General features: G+C 37.3%; 1 protein-coding gene and 1 non-coding gene across 2 annotated transcripts in view; both read left to right on the forward strand.

The window, feature by feature from the left end:
- The window catches only part of LOC106079880 (blood vessel epicardial substance-A-like), a 107974-nt gene that overhangs the window by 41739 nt on the left and 41530 nt on the right, over nucleotides 1–24705 (forward strand). The gene's annotated exons all lie outside the window — the stretch shown is intronic.
- On the forward strand, nucleotides 19576–19657 carry Trnas-uga (transfer RNA serine (anticodon UGA)). The gene has a single exon. It is a non-coding gene; the product is annotated as a tRNA-Ser (tRNA).

The raw sequence follows: 24705 nt of genomic DNA on the forward strand, positions 1-24705 counted from the left end.
AACGTCTTTACCATTCGTCTTTAACACATGTCTTTAGTAATCTTCTTTAACACATATCTATAGCATTTGTCTTTAACACATATCTATAGCATTTGTCTTTAACACATATCTATAGCATTTGTCTTTAACACATATCTATAGCATTTGTCTTTAACACATATCTATAGCATTTGTCTTTAACACATATCTATAGCATTTGTCTTTAACACATATCTATAGCATTTGTCTTTAACACATATCTATAGCACACGTCTTTACAAATGTCTTTAGCTCTTGCTTTATACTTGCTTGTAACACATTGGTGTCTTCTGATAGGCGCCAAGTTCAGATATGAAAAGCAGGTGTTTTTTTTACTACTTATAGTAGGTTTACTCATTTGGAGATGGTTAATTTTAGTAACACCGACCGTTTCAAATAGTCCACCCCCAATACAAAATGTTAGTGACAAATCTCTAGTGTAAACAGACCTAACAGAAAGTAGATCTACACTCACTCTATACTTATGTATCAGTCCATCCAATCTTCTAGGTTGACTCTGGTTGAGTCCTGCTAAATCCAATAACCTAGATTGTCTCAGTTACGCATAGAATTAACCCAGATTTCTTGCTTTGTTAACCATCTTCCTTTTCTGACCACCTGAAGAAAAATTATTTAAAAAAAACAACAAAAAGAAAAAGAACAAAGTAAAATAACAAAGGGACATCATCCATCACTGCAAGGAGAAAATAACTCGTGGAGAAACAAATAGCTTGCAGAGCTTTGCGTGCAGTGGATTAATGACGTCCCTTGTCATTAAACTCACTCACTCTCTCTCTCTCTCAGACACACACACACGCACAAAAACATACACATAGATATATGTAATTAATGTAATATTACACGTTACTTAAAAAAGTCGATAAAGTCAACTTCTAAGAAATGATAATATATCTGATACAGGTGTGCGTGTGTGTGTCTGTGTGCAAAAACGTGATTGCTAGAAAAAAATATATAATTCTGTAGTGAGGCCTAGCCTAAAATTTTTTTTGTACTTTTAGTTCATTTTAGTATAAGTGTTTTTAGCGGCCCCTATAGCCGCTATTATTTTTGTGTGTTCTGTCTGTCCGTCCGTCTGTCCCTCCGTCTCGTAAAAACTATGTTTCCTCCGGACACTATCCAGAGCGTTGTGTATGTTTCCTCCGGACACTATCCAGAGCGTTGTGTATGTGTCAAATGTCAAATGTATCCCAAAAAAACTCGGGCAGTAGGTCGGCCTTTTACTGAGTTACATTATTGATGTACCCTTGGTAAGGATGATATTTATGGGAAAAGGTTTGTACATTCAACGGAACGACTGGTCACTGATGGGTTAAAGGGAACAACTGGTCATTGATAGATTCATGGTATCAATTGGTCACTGATGGATTCACGGGATCGACTGGTCACTGATGTATGGAAGGGAACAACTGGTCATTGATAGTTTCATGGTATCAATTGGTCACTAATGGATTCACGGGATCGACTGGTCACTGATGTATGGAAGGGAATGACTATTCACTGATAGATCCAACAGGACTACTGGTCACTGATTGACACAGATGGATTCAAGAAAACGACTGGTCACTGATGTATGGAAGGGAATGACTATTCACTGATAGATCCAACAGAACTACTGGTCACTGATTGACACAGATGCATTCAAGAAAACGACTGGTCACTGATGGATTTAGTAGAACGACTTGTCACTGATGGATTGAAGGGAATAACTGGTCATTAATAGATACGAGGTATCAATTGATCACTGATGGATTCACGGGATTGACTGGTCACTGATGTATGGAAAGGAATGACTGTTCACTGATAGATCCAACAGAACTACTGGTCACTGATTGACACAGGTGGATAAAATAAAATGACTGGTCACTGATGGATTTAGTAGAACGACTGGTCACTGATAGATTTAAGTCACTGATAGATTCAAGAGAACAACTGGACAATGATAGATTCAATGTATTAATTGGTCACTAGTGGATTTAATGGAACGACTGTTCATTGATGGATTCAATGCCCTTCAAAGACTGGACATGCGTACAATGCTGTAAAGAGCACTGGGAAGGGGAGGGAAGTTGGGGGGGGGGGGGACTGTAGCGTGACAATTATCTCCCTGAAAAATCCCAGCTGTCAGCGAAACAACAGAAGTGAGAAAATAATTGTCTGCCCCTGTTAATATATATATATATAAAAATAACAATAACGTGATAGAATTGAAAGCAAAACCTGATTGGTTGCTTCACGTTTCTGCCATTTAGACTTTAAAACAGAACGAGGCTATTGGTAAACATCGCATCTATATTGCACAAAAACAAGCTCAACAAAACTGTCTGTGTTCTTTATTATTTAAATCCTTTTTAAAATGAGATTCCTATGTTCCATGTATTACTCCTAATCCAAACCTCCACCGTCAAGACAGTCCATACCAAACGATGAGTGTGTTAGACCCCCCCCCCTCCCCCAGTAGCGTAGCTAAGGTGTATGATGCCCGATGCGGTAACTCCTCATGATGCCTTCCAAAAAAAAAAATCGAAATAAAAAAAGACTTTTTTTTTCCCAAACTAACATTGTTCGAGTATTGCTAGTAAGCAAAAAAAGCAACTTCACAAAAAGATATTACAAATAAATCGTACGTACTTTCTTGCTAACAAAAGTATCGAACATCATCTGAAAAAACTTCAGATCTCTCTTCAATGTCGTTAAGTCTATATTATCCTGTTGTTTTTTTGTTTTTGTTTTACTAAAAGCTCAAGGGAATAGGAGCTTAATACATAACATGATAAAGTTTGATGCTTCTCATAACCTGATGCCCTATGCGTCCCGCACTACACTAGAACTGGGTGGACTCAGAGGCGAACTAAAGATCCTGTAATTAAAATACCTAGTTTTTACCAGGATTCTAACCCGGGACCCCTCGGTTCGGAAACCAAACACTTTTACCACTCAGCCACCGCGCCTCCATTTTTCTGGTATCGGGGTGTAATTTATGGTCGTTCCCCCCCCCCCCACACACACATTTTCCCTAATTTTCTCAATCAAAATTATCGTTAGTTTCCTCTCTTTAATACCGTGATTAATAGATTGTTTCATAACTTAAAATGAGTGTCCGTCTATTTTAAAATTTAGTTTTTGTATAAATAGTTATAATCTAAGATTATTAAAATTGGAAACAGACTTAACATCGAATGGGCATGTTATACTTTAAAGACTTTTCGACTATTTCGACAATCGACTGTAACAGTGAACAGCTGAACACTGATACGTTCCTCCACGTCCATTTTGGTTTATTATCGGTGATGAAAGCAACAAAAGCTTACGGACCCCATTGGGGGACCACAAAATGGGTTCCAGGCGTATTTTCAATCTTTTTTAAGAGAGAGCGAAAGATAAAGTACTCTATGAAGTCTAAATCCGGCCCTGTTTAGTCTAAACGTTACGTTAAAGATGTTCCTATAGCCGATGCTTATATAATTCTTAGAGTCATTCTTTTTGCAATACATTTTAAACCAACACACAGATATTTTTTATCCAAATATCAAGTAACTTGAGGCCTGGATCTATTTACTTTAGAACAATACCAGAATTGTTTTGTAACCCGATAAGGAAGATTGTTTTTTTTTTTAACTTGAGAACTTGAGATGTATGTATGATGAAATACCCAGACCGGCCAGAAACAGACCGGCTCTCTGGTCCATGCGGCTTCGCTGCATGTTCCATGGACGCTGAATTAACAGGGATAACTCGGGCATTCGAGGCTATTAGAGCCCGAATGACCCAAAATAAAACTAGCGCAACTACTTAGTGCTAGTCACCGACTCTCGCTCCAGTCTCTTAGCTATGGCTTGCTGCGGGGGAGGGTCGTCCGTAATAGAAGAGGCAGTCGGCGCCGCAGATAACATCCGCCGAGCCATTGGAGCTGTCGTTTTCATGCAGTGGGCGCCCCACATTGCGGCGTGAAAGGCAACGAAACGGCAGATACCCTTGCAAGAGAGGGAGCTTCGGCAGCCACTCACCTCGAAGCACCATGCACGTTTTTGCAAGCAACGGCAGAAATCCGAGCACTCATTCATGAGAAGTGGTTAAAGTCCTGGGAGGAATCCGACAGAGCACGTAGTGTCTGGCAGCATATGCGTCATCCAGATCGCGACAATCCGGTGGCGGTTAAGGAGGTCAGAACAAGCAATCATTGCACAGTGTAGGACGGAACATTGTCCTGTTGGGGCATACTTTGCCCGGTTTCGCCCGAACTACGACTCCCGATGATGTTACAGTGGAGAGAGCGTCGAAACAGTGTCACATATATTGTACGAGTGTCCCCAGCTCCGAGAGCTAAGGGGGGACGTGTCTGAGCAGACCGATGCCGTTACAGTGGAGAGAGCGTCGAAATAGTGTCACATATATTGTACGAGTGTCCCCAGCTCCGAGAGCTAAGGGGGGACGTGTCTGAGCAGTCACTCGGTAGGACTGCAGTGGTGAATTCAAGAGTTCAAGAAGCAGGTCGGTCAAATCCCTCTATTTGGCTTTTGGACTACAGAGGTGAATGGAAGAAGGGGCTGAAGCAGGCCCACTACTTGCTTAGCTGAGAGGCGGGCATAGAAATACGCGGGGCCCTTAGTGATTGCCATACACTGACTGGGACCTTACATACCGTACCGCATTCCCCTAACGGTGACAAGGGCATCTCCTTTCGCGGGGGCCCTCTCATGCTCGGGGAATGGGGCGGTTGCCTCACACGCCACCACCTAAGGCCGCCTCTGCTTAGTCAGGATATAAATGTTAGACATAACATCTCCAATTCTATTAAACGTTTCTTAGAATTGTTGTCGAATTACTGTTACCATGACAACGAAAGTACTCACCGTAATCAACCTTTCATGGCGGTCGACCAACTCGGTACTCAAACGTTGACTGAAAGAGGGTCCAGTGAAAGCTTATTGTCTGACCTTTAACCCCTGCTTTGTAGTTATTTACTTCTTCGACGATAGAAACCTGAGGTGGGGGGGGGGGGGGGAGCGGGTTTCCTTGCCGGAAGTAATTTTCTCACCGTACGACCTCAACCTTTTAAAACTCTGCTGCGCAGAAGCCATTATTGATCTTATATTACTCCCCTCAGCCATTGTATAGAGAGAGGGCATGAAGGACACCTTAACGAGGGGAGGGGTGTCAGACGGTCTGATATTGCCAGTTATCCCAGTGGTTATCGAAAAGAAAAGTTTAGTAGTCTCAAAACTAATAGCAGTACAAGATGAAATATTTGTAAGAGAGAACATGGTGAACTAGACAGGACACGAACCACAGACCCTCCCGACTGGACCACTTCGACTATCAGCATTACAAGACCAAGTGAACGTTCCAGACGACCATCGAGATTCAGATTGAAAATAATCTTTTTGACTAGTGTGCAACATTCAATGCGGTTAATGTTGTCATAGAATCTCCAACCCGCCTCTTAAAAACTCTTTCATTGAAGTTGTACAATTTGTTGGTTACAGAGGTTATGAATAAGTTGAATTAAAAAACAAAACAAGCTGTTTCGTCCTTTTTGTCACGTAACGAGTAATTTTTTGAGTTTGTCTTTTTTTTTTTTTCTAGGTTTCAGAAAATTGCTTCGTTTCGTATATATTTCCTGTTTTTACTTAACACAATTTCGACATTTCCACTTTCTAAATGCGAGAAATAAATGTTTTACAAAACAAAAGAAACACATTAATAGGTTGTGAAAGGGAGAGAACGAGACAGCTCTACTCGGCTACTGCTCTATAATTATACTGATTTTAAATCACATAGTTCTATTGTGAAAAAAATAGATTCATGATAATGTTAATGCATACATAAGAACAGGGCCGGTCCTACAGGTTGCGGGGCCCTATGCGAAACGGATTGCGCGGGGCCTAATTTGCGTTGCAATAAGGATAATAAGTGAAAATTAAGATTTTGTATTAGAAAATAAATTCGTCTTTGCATTTTATGTATAGTTTACTAAGTACAAAATCACTGTCAAATTAACTTTACAGTAGATAGTAGTTTTCCAACAAAAAGCCGATAAACATTCAGATCTGCCTTTTAGATTTACTATCGACTAGCAAAATATCGTTGTTGTTTTTTTCGAAGAGGTCGAGATAGATTTAGATCTGTATTTGTATGTCAGTGACTATTAAAGTACATTAAGTATTTGAACTTCTTGTTTTGGTTAAAATTCGGCTTATTATTACATTTGTATTCAATGAAAGCTGACAAAGCTGTTTCGTTTTGTTGTTGTTTTTTAATCGTGAGTAGGATTGGCGTTCTCCATATTGATTGACACTCCGAAATGACAATTTTGTGTGTTTTAAGGAGATTTGCATCAGTTTTCAGAAGATTTTAATAATTTCAGGAGATTTTCATGACTTTTTCTTATATTTTATAATTTCAGGAGAATTCCAGGAAACCTTTAATAAGTTAAAATGGTTTAATTTAATAATTTACACCTAGAATTCGCCTAAGACCGACTCTGCATAAGAATGTGTCTCAGCTGTCGAATTCCCACTATAATAAAGTGTAAACGACATGCTTAAAAAAAAAAAACATTTTTAAAAAGTACTTTAAAAAAACAAAGCTATTATTAGTGTAACTGTATCAATTTGCCTGAATCAGTCATGCAATGGTTATCACTGCTGACCTAGACATGAATCTGTGTGATTAAAAATATTTTTACCAATTATTTTTGTTTAACTTTCAGCTTTCTCAATGCACTATGATCCTATCACTTGTCTGGACCAGTTGTGAAAGGGGGAGGGAAAAAGGGGGTATCTTGGTGAATGTTTACATTATCGTGTTTCAAATGCGTAAACAAAAGTTCACTAAGGGCTTATGGGTCCTTAAAGAGACTAATTCAACTTATACCAACCACCACATCTGTCAAGTACAATTTCTTTCTGTTGTTCAAGATACCAAACCAAATGATTAATTACCAATACTTAATTAACTAATTCTTTTTACTTTTTATTTTATTCTTGTTTTGTCAGGTGAAATATATAACCTTACAAAATTTCAGCTTAATCCGAGTTTGGGTGTGGGAGAAATATCGTGTACAAACATTTTACCAGACAGACAGACAGACAGAGTGAGTTGATGCAAGCTTTGTAAAAAAACAAATAACACATTAAAGCTCCCAATTTAGAATAGCCCCCGACTGATGACTCCCTCACTACCAATCGACTCACGCCTTCTCGAGATTTTTCTTTCAATGCATTACTGCCCTTTCACGTCTGTCCCCTCAATGTTCCATTCAACTGCCTCACCAGGTCACGTGACATCAGCCTTCGCCTCCTGTCACCCAGCATTCAAAGAAACATGCTCCCCCCCTACACACAGGCACACGTGGACCTTTGCTGTGGCCATATTATGACATCCGTTGGACATTCTCACGAGGCAGGGAGGGGGCGGTGTTGTTAACTTTGTCACTGTGGAGACTTCACCTCCCATTTCTTGTTTCAAATAAACATTACAAAAAAAAATAATAATAATAATAAATCACAAAATAAACAAGCAAGAAAAAAAAGTCTTTCACAGATGGAGTATGGCGCAATACCGTTATGACGTCATTTTTGTTGTTGTTGTTGACATCATTATGTGAAAGAAACCGACTGAGCGTTGTCTACTACTTTAGAGCAGGGCTTATCTTATCTTATATAATACAGACGTTACTTCAAAAAAGAAGATGATTACGTCCTACGCGTTATGCATTTAGTCATGCATATTAACCAATGAATTAAATTCTGCAAAGTCACTGGTTTTCCTGGCTAGCTCAGGCAACCCATTCCATGCACTAATAGTACTAGGGAAGAAGGAGTATTTGTACAAATTTGTACTAGCATATGGGACGAGGAATGTGCCTTTATCTTTGTGTCTTTCTGAGTATTTTATTAAATTTTGTTTTTGTATTTGAAGATTATGTTTCACTGTTTTATGTACAATAGCAACTTTACTTGTGAGCCTTCTGTCCTGAAGTCTTTCTAAATTTAGTGATTTTACTAAAGGTATTACTCTAGTCAAGTGTGAATATTCGTTTGTTATGAATCTCACTGCTCTATTTTGTGTCTGTTCTAGTTTCTTAATGTTTTCTTGAGTTGAGTGGTCCCAAACGGATAATGCATATTCTATTATTGGCCTAACAAAGGTTAAATAACATTTTAGTTTGATGTTCTTATTTGATTTATAGAAATTTCTTTTAATAAACCCTAATGCTTTGTTTGATTATTTTTTTTTTATAGTTTCATTAATATGTGGATTCCATGACAGTTTTTCATTTATTATAAGGACTTCTCAATTAAAGGTTAAAAAAAACGAAAAACAAAACCCGCTTTCTTTTAAAAGAGACAATTCCTCCTATATACATCTTATAGAGCGATTGTCTTGCTCTTATAACTAATGAATATTTAATATATTAAAAAAAGGAACCTTTTTTATCCAGCCCTATTCCCCCTTCCCCCAGAGAAAAGCCTGGTTAAGCGAATGTATAAATCTACTAGGCTTATAAGATTGTAATGATAGGTGATAGGCCTTCAGATCTAGACGTAGAAGACTGGGCCCAAAATGTTTCTGAACATTCATTTACTTGGTTCTTTATGTCAAATGTTTGACATGTTTCCCGATGTTCCTTCAGAGTTGAAGATAATTTACTTCCTAGTCCAAACTTCCCGCAGGACGACTGGGGATGGGAGCGGGCAGGGTTTGAACCCGGAACCATCGATAAGTCCGAACGACAGTCCAGAGCGAAAACCGCACGACCAGGCAGCCATCCTGGTTAACCTTAATGAAAAAGGCCTACCTTCGGAAAGTCTAGAAGAAGTAGTCTGTTCAAAATTAAATGTTTTCTAGTACTCTAGCCAAATTAAAATTATTTTTTTTTATATTTTTTTTTTAAATTTGAACTGCTAAACTAGAGTTTCCCCAGTGTGGCCAGCTAATAGTAATTCTTTCCCCAAAAATATATATCAAATATCAAATTCTATGAAAAATTTTAGAGCCATTTTCGAGATCCATGTCAGGTTCCTTTTGTTTCCACGTTTCTATGAATGTGCAACGTTCATCGGTTATTAAGAGCGAGATAATTACCATATAAGATGTACAAAGGAGGCATTGTCTTAAAAACATATTTTATATATTTTTCTTGTTTTGTTTTAGAATGCATGAGGTGGTCTCCACCGATGATATAACTAGTCTTCATTTTTTCTAAAATTGATATTTAAATGTACATTATTTTGGTTGAGACGTCTTGTTTTATTATTTATGTATTTATTTTTGTCTCCCGAGCTTTTCAATTTTCATTTTTTTTCCATGGAAAAGGAGATGGGGGAGGGAGGGGGATGGAGCATCTTAACAGCATTAGCATTTTAAAATTTACTTTTCAAATTACAGTTTTAAATTATCTTATAAAAACAACAAGAGTTAGGAAGAAGAAGAAGAAAAAGAAGAGAGCGAGAGAGAGAGAGAGAGAGAGAGATGACAGAGAGAAAATGGGAAGTTCTTTTTGTGAGAAACTTTCCTCTTTTTAATGAGAGTTCCTCTTCCAAGTAAATTGAATTATGTCTGAGGTTAAAATGAGATTAAAACAAGGATGTCACAAAATCTTTTTTAAACGTAAAGAATTTTGTTTTCTTTAAATACAAAATTCAAATTTCTGGAATCCCAATTTCTTTTTCTTCTTCTATTGAATTCATAATTTCATCATGACTTTGAAAAAAATAATATGTAAAGATTACTAGCGGGCTTTAGTTCAGTGTGTTTTGAAATAAGTTGCTTATAAAGTGTCCTGTTTGGAGCATAGGTCACAAGAGCACTTCGCCATCGGACTCTATTCTGTGCAGTTCCCTTCAGCTGGGGTCCATGTCCATCCTGCCTTCTTTGCTTCTGGTTCAACTGATCTCCATATTTGCTTTGATCTCACAGCCTTCCCTTGTCCGTTTCAGTTCAGTGTGTTTTGAAATAAGTTGCAAAAAAATTGTAATACAACTACTCGATATTATTTTGTCGGCGCGATTCTAAATGACATCGTCTGAATTAGCAGTTATAAATAAGCTTTGAACCACTTGCTGCGTAAGTTCTTGTTTTAAACGCTAATTATCTAATGAAACAAAAACAAATAATCAAATAACTTTGGGTAAACAAGAAATGACACCTACACGATCAAACTTGTATGCCAAATCTAAAACGTGATGAAATGATAATAATTAGATATACACCTTCCACACGGGTGTTTAATAATTCACTCGCTGGGGGCCTCGTCGAATGCAGCTCGGCTCGTCACTTCTGGGAAACTTGACAGATGTCCCTCTGAATGGCTTCATCAATCCATTGCCATGGTTAGCTTCAGGCTGGTTCAGTATCTCACTGTTAAGTCGGTCATTACGTGACTAGACTGAAAGGTGTTTCTGTATAATGACTGAACTCTGCGAGTCAAAGCGAGTCCCATCAGGTTTTGCAAATAGACAAGAAAATACACATTTTCAAACAAAAAACTAATAGCTTTTCAACTCATTACAGGAGAACCTTAAGTTTGGTCAACAATTAGGCTAACGCTCGATTTAATCACGGAGCATTGGACAGATTTTGTCATTCCTGAAATTTATTCGTAAGCGTTTAGTGTCAATTATACGTACTACTTTGTACAAACCGGCGCTATCTTAGTGACGTGTTTCGTTCTTCCGCTTCTTCTATCGTCCCAACACAGATTAAATCTGCCTGGACGAGCCGTAACATAAGATGATAATATTAAACTGTTAATAACGAAAAGGGGGTTTATTTTAAATCGAAATTAAAGCAGAACGAAAGACACGATCCCAACACCCTGTACGGCAGTGCTGAACAACTGAAGAAAACAGCACACTTTTTCTTTCCTAGCACAGTCTGCAAAAGAGCTCACAGCTCAGCAACAATAAAGCTGGCTAGAAGAAGAAGAAGAAGAAAATCCAAATAAATTCTCACCCAATTTATGTTTAAATTGTTTACGTAATACACATACAAATATCAAAGTTTCATACATTTTTTGTATATACCACTGCTCGTGTCATCTTTTGGTATAGTGTCTTCCGTCCTGCTTTAATTGCCCAAAAATGTCAAATTGTCCGGCTCACTCTCTACTGTCTACTCCAATTGTATTTTATCAATTACAAAAACTCAATCATTCATGTCGTCTGGTTGAAAGAGACAAAATACTGAATAGCAGAAAGTTGACTAGTTCTTTTGGGGGGGGCTTTTTTTTTTTTTTTTTGGCAACCTGCTTTGCAAGCACATGCTGGACTATTCCAAGCTGTTCAAAGGACATGTGCTTCTCAAGTTTTTCTAGATCTCGAGAATGACGCTGACGTGGAAAAGAAGGTCTTCGCTGAGCAATCAACATATGATCAAGCTTGTGTGAGGAATGCAGTTTGCCGTAAATGGCATACATGGTGTTCCCCACATTTGTCCACGCAAACGGTGAACCACTGCAAAAAAGTCACCTCTTCTAAAAAAAGCTACTTAATTTTTTTATTGCAATTTTTTAAAATCATGTTTCACTTTCTTGTTTCAAAATATATCACAAACCTGGCTTTTAAAGTTCACTTTTTTTTCCCTAGTTCGTAAAGATACGTTCCCCTTATTGTTGTGAAAATATCTGTTATATATATATATTGTTACGTATTTCTGAATCTTCTGGCTAGATGTATTAGTTGGCACACAAATAAAAACACTGCAAAGAACTTGACGATTAAACTTTCAGTTTCATATAACTTTAATGACTATTAACCCTAACAATTCGTCAATGTAACATGTAGCGTAGAAGACTGTACAATATCTGTCAGTTTACAGTTAGCTATACTTCGTTGCAATGCATCTCTTCACTTCGTTGCAATTCTTCTCTTCTCAACTTTCCTCGAGCCGTATTCCACAGAACAGACCAACGACACACTTCCCAGTGTCGCTCCAGGTCTCCCAAAGCTGAACCAAGTCGTACTCAAGTCTACCGAATCAGAGCCGCACACGTCTTACATCGACTGTATCGACTGTAACAGCTCAAGTCCACTGTAGTTCGCTGTATAGACTTTAACGACAGTAGTCCACTCCAGTTAACTCTACCCTAGTTAACTTGCATCGAGTCGTACACATTTCTCTTCCACAGAGCCGCACACGTCTTACATCGTCTGTATCGACTGTAACGGCTCATACGACTCCATACGACTGACTTTCACATTAACTCTCTGGCTTATATAGAGTCCCTAATCGCTTGTCCAAAGTTGCACAAACACGGCTAGTATCCTCTGAAATAACACGTGAGGAAACGTCACATCCTGTCTCTATTTATACACGTAGATTCCAGAAAACACTCGATGCAGTGTCATCAAGTCGGGGTCACACGTAGTGACCTTTATCTGTCACTGTTCATTAGTAACTGTCCCCCTACTTAGATCTGTTCGTCCCCTGGAACAACACGTGAGGGCACGTCACATCCTGTCTTTGTTTGTACATGTAGATTCCAGGGAACACTAGCTGCTGTGTCATCTCGCCGGGGTCATACGTTGACCTCTACCTATCACTGTTCATTTGTAACAATATGTATACAAGGCTTTTTTTGTGACTGTTCGCACCGGTACGGCGTACCGGCACCTTTTTGAAAAAAAATTATTACTTTTCTTGTATTTTAACGTATATTATTAATTCTTATTTGTTAAACACACACACGCCAGAGATATAAGTCGTTAATCATAGAGAAATAATCTTTAAATAAAAAGGAATCCATATTCTGCCAATTACCCTTTTTTTTTGTCTTTTATTCCCATTTAAATGAACGGAACTCCTTGTGTGACGTATTAACATTGGCAATAGTCTTGTTCCCAGCCAATAGCTCGTTCTGTCCTCGGTCTGTCAACAAGGTCTTCAGTCTTCTCCAACACGACACTTGTCTCCCTTTGTTACTCTTCACCGAGGGAAAAAATGATGGAAGTTATCTGGAGGTGACCTTGACTTTCCTGATTTCAAATTTTTAAATGGGGCAAAAAAAAAAAACGCTGGGAAGCAAGATTGGAAAAGGGATGGGGGGGGGGTGAAAACGCAGAGGCAACAATGCTAGAACTTATCAATACTGACATTATAATTGCCTCTATTTTGTGGCTAAGAGTTGAATTGTAAGCGTAAGTTCCCAAGAAGTTGAGAGTGAAGCTCAAGTATATAATGTAACAAGTAAGCAATGGTGTCAGATGGTGTGAGGAGTGACTTGATATCTATCTATCTATCTATCTATCTATCTATCTATCTATCTATCTATCTATCTATCTATCTATCTATCTATCTATCAAATCAAATCAAATCTATCTATCTATCTATCTATCTATCTATCTATCTGTCTGTCTGTCTGTCTGTCTGTCTGTCTATATCTCTCTCTATCTATCTGTCTGATCATTTTGTTAAAATTAGAACTCAAATTGTATGTAAATTTAATTAAACTTTTGTTGAAACAAGATTTGATAGTCAGTTGGCGTTAATTCATTACTATTTTGTTTAAACACACAAAAGACTGTAACTGACACGACGAGAGAAGGGGGTGGGGGCGCCCCTGAGTTTGTGTATAATGCTACTAACATCACTTTTGATTCGCTGTTTGTTTGCTGTATCATCTCATATACGTGAATTGCGAGGCCCATTAAGCCTTGAGGCCATCTGTGGTGGCCCACTTTGCAAAGCCCGGGCCTGTTTGCACTTAGTCCCCCCCTGCCCTCCCCCCCCCCCCCCCCCATTAACCGTTAACCCGTAAAATGTGCACTCAGGATACAGCAGAAGTGCTCTGGCAATCTCTACTTAATGACCACATTATCTTTCGCCTCGATATTTTATTGGATTGAATCCATCTAGATCTACTTTACGGATTATGTTCAGACAGTTTTGAGTGATTAAAGTGAGCCCCCCCCCCTTCCCCTCTTTAATTTGAGATAACTTTATAACAAAAACATCCTTTTCGTTTATTATCTCCTGTGTGTATTTGTTCCCGACTTCCCCTCCCACCTCCCATTACTTTGTGCTTTTATTGGCCAGTGAAGGTTTTATTGATCGGGCAGACGACGGCCAGGTTGGCTGCTTCACAATAAACACTTCAGTAAGACGATTGAAATTAAGTTATTTCTGAAAGTAATAAGAAGCAGTGTCAGGAAATAATCTCGTTTCTATGACAACTGAAGAGCTTTTTTTCTCCGTTTCGTTTACTTTTTTATTTTACCGGCGCCAAGATTTATGTTTTAATGAGAGCGTGTTTTTTTTTTAAGTATGGAAGATGTTCTATTGTAGACACATTTGATAGATTTCATTATTTTGGCGGCATTGAATGTAAATAAGGGATACTAATCTGTCCCATTGATCAATATATTGATATAATTTTAACAAGTAATATAAAAGAGTTATTGTCTTTATACAAAGATAAGGCCTATATCAACTCACTGTGTTTATCTGATAAAAGGATTTATCGTGTTATTTATCCCAAACACTTTCTTGGATTAAGTTTGCACAATTATTTATTGGCATAGACAATAGATGAATCAATAAAAAAAAAGCCCATTAGTCAATTAATTACTGGTAATTAATTATTTTGTCAGCTACCAACAAGGGAAATAAATTCTTCAGCATTAAACGATATAGCTAAATATGTGGGGTTTTGTCCCCTCAGATAATTATACACATTATTTCTCTTACACCCATTCTTGGATCAAGTTGAAACTTCACACAATCATTGATTTTACCTAACAAAACATGAATCAATTAAAAAATTAACCCATAAGTCGATTAATTATTGGAATTATTTGAAGCGGAACAGGGACTCCCTTAGAATTATCAGAGTTGGAGTTAGAATTAAAAATAAAAGGTTTCTTTAGTCCTATTCTATATGTGAAGTAACCCCTTTCAGGAGCTTGCGATATATAGGTCGCTGTAAAGGTCATCTAAGTTTATAGCTTACGGTTAACCAGCGATTCACGAGGCCAGCACAACGACATACCGCCTATTATTTTCCCAACTAATGTTGGGTACTCATTAGAGTTAGGTTGACTAAGGGGCGTCCATAAATTCTAAATCCTATTCTACACCAAGATTCGAACCCAAAACCCCTTAACTGGTCTCAGCCACCACACCCTGTATTCCTGTCAAGAGAATATGGTTTTATTTGTATTTCTCGGATCAGTTAATTACGTGCAACGAATCGATTAGCCACAAGACATTGTCACAATGCTTCAAATAAACACGAAAACGTGACCTTAACAAAACACCCAAGCCTGTGGTAAAAAACCCCAACTCAAATATATTCATAAAGCACGAGGGACAGCATTGCAGAAGACATTAACGACGTCACCTGACACCAAACAACGTCATCAACGGAGTATTCCTTACAGTAGCCAGCGGGCAACGTGATGAGGCAAATCCGCTACTGGACATCTCATCGTCCGTGTAACGCCATCTTAATGTCTTCCACTATCTTGATGGAGAATCTCTTACCATGATCTCCACCTAGTGTCTTTTTTAGGTTTTATTGAGTTTTATTAGGTTTTTGAGGGTTTTCTTGGGTTTTATTGTTTTGTTTTCTTCTTATGATTTGGTTTTTCTCATTTTAGTTTTAATTATTGATTTGTATACATCTTTGTGAAAATTATATTATAGCTACATATACTTCGTTTAAACGTAATGTAATTTTTTTTGTAAATTGTACATTTCTATACTATAAAGTAGAATGTAAGGAATATGTGTGTTCCGAATAGAAATCAAAATCCTTTGACCAATCTTGATGAAACTTTGTACAAATGTTCCTTGGATGTTCCTCTGACCGTGACGTATGTATAGTAGCCCTAAAACAAACTAAAGACCCTCAAAAAAAAAAAGTTGCCCAACTCTATGAAAGTATTAGTATTTGATGAATCAAGGCCATGTTTACCATGTTTAGATAGAAAGGATCTAGATGTAGATCTAATTTTTAAAACTACACTTTGCACAGATAGCTTTTTACTTTGACACATGAAAATTACAAAATATAGTCTATTGATTTAATTATTTAATCAAATTAAGCTTTTACATTGGTCTTTTAAAAGCATTTTTACATAAATTCGTTTCTTATATCTGCGAATTTAGACGTCCTGCGGTACTTTATAATTGCATTCATCTATCGAAGCCGACATCTAAGTCTAGACTCTAGACAGTCCAGATCTAACTCTAATTCTAGATCTAATTCAAAGAGGAACGATATACTTTATACTTTAACTTATTAACATACAAAATAAAGTTCATTCATTTCATATTTTTTTATACATTCGTTCGTTATAGCTTCCATGTTGACATTTAATAGTCCCAGTCATGTGCACACGGCTATGTAAACACGCTATGTAAACACGCTATGATTGGACATGCTACATGAAGCTCTATATGTGGGATATTAAATAGACAAACATACAATAATTAATAAGCATCTTGAGCCATTGAATTCACTCTTATAATAGTAGGTCTACATCTATTTTAATAGTATCTAGACTCTAGATCTAGATCTAAATATATGTAGACCTACAAGCAAATGTTTTTATTAATAAAGGGATTTAGGTTGATTAGCTATTTTGATAGCTCCATTCATACTATTTTTTAAATTGACGCATTCTCTTTCTTATAGCATTATTATTTCGTTCAATTGTTTCCAAAACACTCTCAGTGACTATAACGACAGTGTTACGCAAATTAAGACCCGCGGGCCGCGGATAATATATGTCTAGTAAATTATAAGCTTAAATGACCTTAATTAAACCACCGCGTTGAATTTACTGATCATTGGGTCAAAGCATGTGGTCATCTCATCTCTACCTAAGGTTCCGTCTGGGGCATAGGCCACAAAACAGCTTCCTCTAGGCGTGTCGGTTCTGGGTGAGTCTCTCTGTCCCCACGTCTTACTCATCTATTTGGAATTTGATTGCAAATCGCGGCGCCATGTATTTCTGAGTCGTTTCTTTCCTTGGGGGTTCCAGGTGATGGCTTGTCTTGTAATTTTGGATGCAGGTTTGCGAAGAGTGTGGTCTATCCATATCCAGCGTGCCTGAAGGATCTCTACTTCTATGGGCTCTTAAAACCATTGATAACGTGATGCACCTTGCAAACTTTCCTTCCCTTATCCCTTAGTCTGATGAACCGTTGGGGTACGACATACAAGTCTGTGGCATTTTACGTCTCGAGAGACGATCTTTTCCCTTTGCAACTTCTTGCTAGACTATATAGGCCAATCCTTGATGCACAGCTGCGGTCAAGGTTGGGTACATGTAATCACCAGGTGCCGTTGCATTTTCACCCTTCTTTCTGCTTCTGTTGTGAATAGCATCTGCAATCCGGGACCCTTCCTTTATGCTCGCTCTCCATGTGGATCTATCCAGTGCCACTTTTCCCCAGCTGCTGATGTCGATTTTGAAGAGCTTCATGTCGTGTTTGCATACATCTGTATACCGTAAAGTGGACGACCAGCGGCTCCCCTGTCTTCTGTTAGATCACCATGCATACATACCAGTCACCAAACAGAAATAATGCATAAGGCCTCAAAGTCTCGATTCCATATAACTCGACCATTTTTTTTCCGTATGTGCCTGTCATGACATTTATATCGCTCCCAGGCCGAAATGGAGTGGGAAACACAGAAGGGGATTCCAGCTCCCCGTGACCTCAGCGTGGCGTCTCGGTGGAACCGTCTGTTATCGGAAGCAGAATGGTGAAGAACGGGTAGGGAACCTGTTCCCCATCGGTTTACCTTTTTTTGTTCTTCCTCTCTGAGGTAGGGATGAAAGAGAGGCTGATGACCCAGACCAACAAGTCAGCCACGCCATTCCACAAAGGGGCCGTCCGTAGTTAGAATGGCAGACCTTGCACTATAAGATGGCGGTTACAAAATTGGAATATAAAGAAATTCCCCTTGGTTAGCGCGGCCTCGGGATGCTTGTAGCAAGCAGAGTTTGGGAAGGACAGCTGCAAATATGGTACGACCTAATCTAATGGACAATGTTTGCTGCCATTGGTTGAAGAGCTCCTGGTCGGCGCCTGTTCGTTAGAATAAATCCTCCCCAAAGGTCAGCGGGATAATGGTCATGCATTGAGGGACCCTCGATAAATCATTTCCGAGTGTCCTGCGCATAGACGCTCGGATTCAATACTGTACTTTTACGGAGGGTACCATAAGTCTTGACCATTCTGTGATATTGTTTATTTAAGACTTATAAAGGTCATTCGGTATTGCTTTTATTTGTGTGATAAACTTTTTTTTTGTATACGATCGTGCTAAAAAGTACATAAAACCATAGACCATATATATACAATAAATTACGAAACATAATTTTAAAATATAGATTTACTAGCAGAGACCCGTGCTTCGCTACGCCGAGATAGTTGGTAAGCCCTTGGTAGGCTCATTGTCGTAAATCTGGAGTTGCATCGGTATTTAGAGCATAATACATGCTGAAACCTCTTAATCACGACATTGTAGCCACCCGTCGTAAGATTTAAAGTGTTAGCGTTATAAATTAGGATTACAAAAAAAAAATAAAAAAATAAAAATTCCGGCAAAATAATTAAAATTTGGGCGCATAGATATCTAGACATAACCTCTATAGTAGATCGAATGTTAGGTTACCCAATTAGATACTTCAATCTAAACCTATACATTATGCTTCGTTTATGATACATGTAGCGGCCTAATACAGATCTAGCCATTCTATGATGTCATTAAGATATAGGCCTATGGCCCTATACCAATATCTAGATCTGTCTATATGTTTAGATCTAAAAGATAAGTGATAACATAGTAAAATTTTGTTCCATAATCCGGTTTATTATTAAAATTATTGTGAAGACTTCCGGGAATAGGCCTATATTTACTTACTTAAACTTAAAAAAAAAGGGGGGGGGGGGGGCAAATGAATGTTTTTTTACATTGAATATTAAAAATTAAAAAAAATAAATAAATAATATTACACAAAATGCAGAGGGCCCTCAAAGTCAAGAGGCTAAGCCGCCGGTCCCCTAAATGATGGCAAATTCCTAGCTATGCCCCTGAGTCTAGAATAGTTATTGATCTAGGCAATCAATCTAGGTCTATTTTTTTTTATAGAAATAATCATACGATATAATATGATTTATAATAGGACGTCCATATATTATAGCACTATTCTTTTTTAGACTTTAATTGTAAGTTACAGTGTAACAGTCGGCCTACTTAGACTTAGTTTTTTTTTTATTACTATCATGAACCGTATTTGTGAAGCTAAGTAAGCGATTAGATCTAAATATAAGCCTTAAAGCCTATATCGATTAAGATCAAGATAGATGTATCTACTTCTGACTGCACTAGTTCTATTATTTTATAAATATTTTATAATATAATATACTAGATCTAGAATCTATATCTAAACTAGATAAAACTAAACGGGAAACGCAAAAATTATTATATGTAGGTTATTTAGCTCTTGATCACATCACAACCATAGCCCACAATGGATAATTAGAAGAATATATTTTCAGCGACCCAAATTCGTAACAGCTGTGATGGCCGAGTGGTTAAGGCGTTGGACTTGAAATCCAATGGGATCTTCCCGCGCAGGTTCGAACCCTGCTCGCAGCGACCTTTTTTTTAAAAATCCGAAAAATCCTTTTTTGTATTTTTTTTTTAAAATTACATTTACATTGATAATATTATAGGTAATTTGAGACATATATATATATATATATATATATATATATATCATGGGCGTAGCCAGGATTTTTTTTCGGGGAGGGTTTTGGGGGGGGGGATTCCCCTCCCGACCTCTCCCCCCCCCCCGCGAAAAAAATTTTTATATATATATATATATATATATATATATATATATATATATATATATATATATATATGTGTGTGTGTGTGTGTGTGTGTGTGTGTACATAATTAATCTTTATTACATTCTGACCCTTTCGGAAGACGTTTATTGTTTATTGTAGACTCCCCGCCCTTGCTAGCAAGGGGGTCTGGGGGAGTTCGCAGCGCTCCCCCAGCGCGGGGCGAAGCCCCGCCGCCGAGCACTATTTCTGGTAGAAAGCCAACAAAATGCATATTCTGAGGTATCTACAGTGCATTATCTTGCTATTAAAAAGTTTTATTTCAAAAACCTAATGTGCTATTCTTAATGACTAAGACCCTCTCGCGCCGTTCGGTGCATTTTCCGGCAAGCTCTTATTTTGCGTAATTCATTTTGTCGGAAAACATGTCCCGCAAAACCTCATGCGACGCTCTGTCACAACCTTACTAAGGATTCGACTCCCAGTTCGGCATATGATTTCTTTGATTTAGACCCGATCTCTATGACTGACTCCTAAAATCTGTCTTAACCATCTTTGTTGAGACACATTTAATGATTTTCAATTTCGGCAGAAGACTATTCACACTTAATTAATGGAACCCAAGCCACTGGTAGAAATTTGTAACCTTTCTTGACTACGCTCTCGGAATTACATGCCTGTATTTCGCTTTAGATTTTATATCGAAAAGGAAAGTTTTTTCGTCAAATCATCTGTTGAGGGGTTTTAAACTAAAAAATCTCTGGGTTTTTTTTTTGTTTTGTTTTTAATTCAAAACCCCATTTAGCTACGATCATAGAATTTGGTGACTGTAGTTTGCTTTAAAATAATATTGAAGAGAGAGGTTTTCAACTCTAAACGCTCTGTAGGGGAATTTTAAACTCAAAACCATCTGGAGGGGTTTTAAACTTTAAAGAAAAAGCCATCTGGAGGAGGGGGATTTAAACTCAAAACCCCTTTGGCTACGCTCATAGATTTTATAGTGTATAATTTGCTTTTTTTTATATTGAAGAGGTACTTTTTAGCTTTCAAACCCCAACTGGAAGGGGGAGGGGGGTAAAACTCAAAACCCCTTTGGCTACGCTCATAGAACTTTGAGTGTGTAATTTGCTTTTTTGATATTGAAGATGGGGTTATTGTAAATTTTGGATGGGGTTTTAAAATCAAAATCTTCCTCAACTGTGCTGTTGGAATTTGGGATTGTTGTTTGCATTTTTTTTTTGTTTTGTTTTATAGAAGAGGGGCATTTAACTGCAAAAACCACTGGTAGGGGGTTTAAAATTCAAAACCCCCCTGTAGGGGGTTTTAAACTCAAAGCCCCCTGGTAGAGGGATTTGTATCTCAAAACCCCCTGATAGGGGTTTTTAAAATCTCAAAACCCCCTGATAGGAGTTTTTAACTCAAAACTGCCTCGGCTGTGCTGTGGTAAGTGATGATTTAGTATTAAAATCTCACCTAAAATAAACAAAATGAAAGCAAAAATCAGTCACTTAATTCTGTCCCCCCCCCCCCGCGGGGGGGGGGGGGATTTCATTTCGGGGGGGGTTTGAACCCCAAGAACCCCCCCCTGGCTACGCCCATGATATATATATATATATATATTACATATATATATATTGAATGGAGTGATCTTGATAATAGTTTTATATTCAGTTTTACACAATTTTTAGTATAAAAATGTTTATAATCAAATATATGAGTAGTTTATTTAATCCGGACGTTACATGAATTCGGACACTCGCTGTTTTTGTGGTCATTAAATATATCTTTTAATATTTAATATAAAACTAGCGCGCTGTATAATGTGCTTGTCCATTTTCCAATGATTCTAACCCAATTTCCTTCCATTTAGCTGTCTTTTATGCAAGAAAAACGAATTTCAAATGTGTAAGTCAGGTTGTTTTTTCCTATGTTACCCGGATGACTTAACCTCTTCCTATGGTTAAGACTATATTTTTTGATTGGCTAAGTCTATACTAATGAGCCCGGCAACATTTATTCTGTTTTTGGAGCTGATTTATTTGATTCATAAGCCAAGTTGTTTGATTCCAACTTAGAAAATTAATAGGGTGTTTGAATTAAATTCCGATTTTCTTACCAAAATTTATTTCGAACAGCCAGTTTTGGACATCAATGTTAATGATCTTATTTGTTTGTTTGTTGTTGGTTTTTTTATAGAGAATAAATGGGCAAATGTTTGGAGTGAGCTTGGTACACTGAATAAAGTTAAACACCTAGCTCTAGACCTACTAGATTTATATAGACAGAATATAGAAGATTCAGCTATTTAGGCAAGAATGGCTATCCTAACCTGTACTATACTACAAAGATCATCTGTATTAGAAATTTATTGAATTTATAAACAAAAAATCACAAACATTCAACACACATCTAATCATGCAAACATAAAATAAGTCTAAAAGTCTGTGTAAAAGTCACTATCTCAGTGACGTAATTTTGGTAGAATAAGTGAGTTCATATTTTTATTTTTTGTGTTCATATTTATGCATAATATAAAAACAGCTTAATGATTTCACGTGAGGGGCTATGGCTGGGGATCTTATAACTTAAGTTAATATTAATATAAAATTAGAATCTCTTGATGCCAAAATATAGAGACTGTCTGAAATAAATTATGGTGTCCTGAGTCAAATAATGTGGGTCAAACTTGTCTGAATTAAGTAGTCATCCTTATTCTCCTTAAACTAAAGAAGACTTTGATACTTCATTTTCTTTTCTATGTCAAACCATTATCTAATTATGCACTGTCAAAGTCAAACTTTGAAATTTTGGCCTATAGGTGTCCAAATAGCATAAACTACTCTATATAGTTCAGATAATTAAATTTTATTTTTTAAAGATTTGGTGAATTAGTCGCATGTGTAGGAATAAGCTCTGGTTTCTCTTTCTTCTATAAGACTAGAGAAGAACACCTGGCAGATTATATAAGAGATAGTTGGATTACTCTTTTGAATACCACCAATAGTTGGATTACTCTTTTGAATACCACCAATCCCATGACAGTCTACCAAGTAGAACATAAATAGACTCCATATGGATAACGATTTTTCTACGTACAGCGTTTATATATATATATATATATATGTATGTATGTATGTATGTATGTATGTATGTATGTATGTATGTATGTATGTATGTATCTATCTATCTATCTATCTATCTATCTATCTATCTATCTATCTATCTATCTATCTATCTATCTATCTGTCTGTCTGTCTGTCTGTCTGTCTGTCTGTCTGTCTGTATATATTTATTTAATTTTCTTTATATATATTTATATGTATTTATATATTCCATATTTATTTATTTATATTTATTTATACTTTTAGTTTCTCTGTAAAGGCGAGCCAAAAAAAGAGGGAGCGGGAGAGAGAGAAAGAGAGAGAGAGAAAGAGAGAGAGAGAGAGAGTTATTCCGTATCAAAGAACATAGATTCTTTATTCACACTATCTAGCCGTTATATTTTTTTAAAAAGTGACTTATCTAGCTAATCTGTCATTTGGTTTTGTGTTCACCACTTCTTGCATCCTCCCTCTTGAGGTCAGTGAACAAGTCATGTGCATAAAGGTCATCGTATGTCCCGGGGAACAGGCAGAGGGCTAGAATACAATCAAGTTCGATTTTGGCGAGCTACCACAAAGGGGGAGCTATATTATGAAGTGATCTCAGCGCGGAGACCCATCCACTGGGTGTCCCATCCACTGGGTGTCCCATCCACTGGGTGTCCCATCCACTAATATTGTCGGCTTCATCAAATATACAAGAACTATTCAAAAAATAATTAGTATGGAAAAGCAGAATCCTCTCTAGGATTCATGGTACCCGGTTGGGGGCACCCGGTTTAAAAGTCCTCTCTCTCTTCGATTGACTTACATTTTATATAATAAGGTCCCTTTTAAGACCTCGCGACCTATAGGGCAGATACTGTTAAGGTCATTTGTTTCTTTGACCAACGGTTGACGAGGAGGTTGTCATGTGGCCAGAACAACGACAACCACCTTTACGTTCACTAAATAAAGTCAGGGGCCCTTTAGAGTTGGGTGGACTCGGGGGCGGGGCCTACATTATTTTTAACTAACCAATATACAAAGTCACACAAAATATTTTCAATGCATTTAAGTATTCTAAAAAATAGTTTTAAAAAAAAAACAACAACAAAAAACAAAGATTTTACAAAGTGTAATTGTATCAAAGAGCTTAGATCAGTCATGTAATTAAAACAAAATTAAATTTGCACTAGATGTATACCACCACACAATAAATCTGTACGATTAGAAATATTTTTACCAGTTGTTTTTTGCTCTGCTCTATTTCATGCATTTAGCATTCTGGGCCAGTTGAGAAAATAAGGGGGGGGGGGACTCCGTGGGAGGGAGAAAAGGATACATGGGTGAATTTTTACCGTAATTACTTTCTGAAAGAAGTATTTTAAAAAAAAATTTGGGTGGGTGTGGGATGAAGGTCCGTCCTGAATTCGAACTCACGGTTCAATCCGACATGCTGACCACTCTGCATGTGAGGTGCTTATGACAAGAGAAGATTGTATAGTTATCTATTGTTTGTTACAAACTTGTTTGAAAGTGGCGACCTATAAAGGGGACTAATACAGCTTATTCCACCTCTACAGTCAAGTACTATTTTTTCCCTTGTTAGAAAAAAAATTACTAATAGTTAATTAACTAATTGTTTTCTTCTTCTTTTTTTTTTGATTCTAATGTTGTCATGTAAAATAAATAATTGTGCAAAATTTCAGCTTGATCCGAGATTGGGTGTCGGAGAAATAACTTGTACAAACTTTTTACCAGACAAGACAGT

Source organism: Biomphalaria glabrata, chromosome 6, assembly GCF_947242115.1.
Source record: "Biomphalaria glabrata chromosome 6, xgBioGlab47.1, whole genome shotgun sequence".
In the NCBI taxonomy this organism is placed as follows: Eukaryota; Metazoa; Mollusca; class Gastropoda; family Planorbidae; genus Biomphalaria; species Biomphalaria glabrata.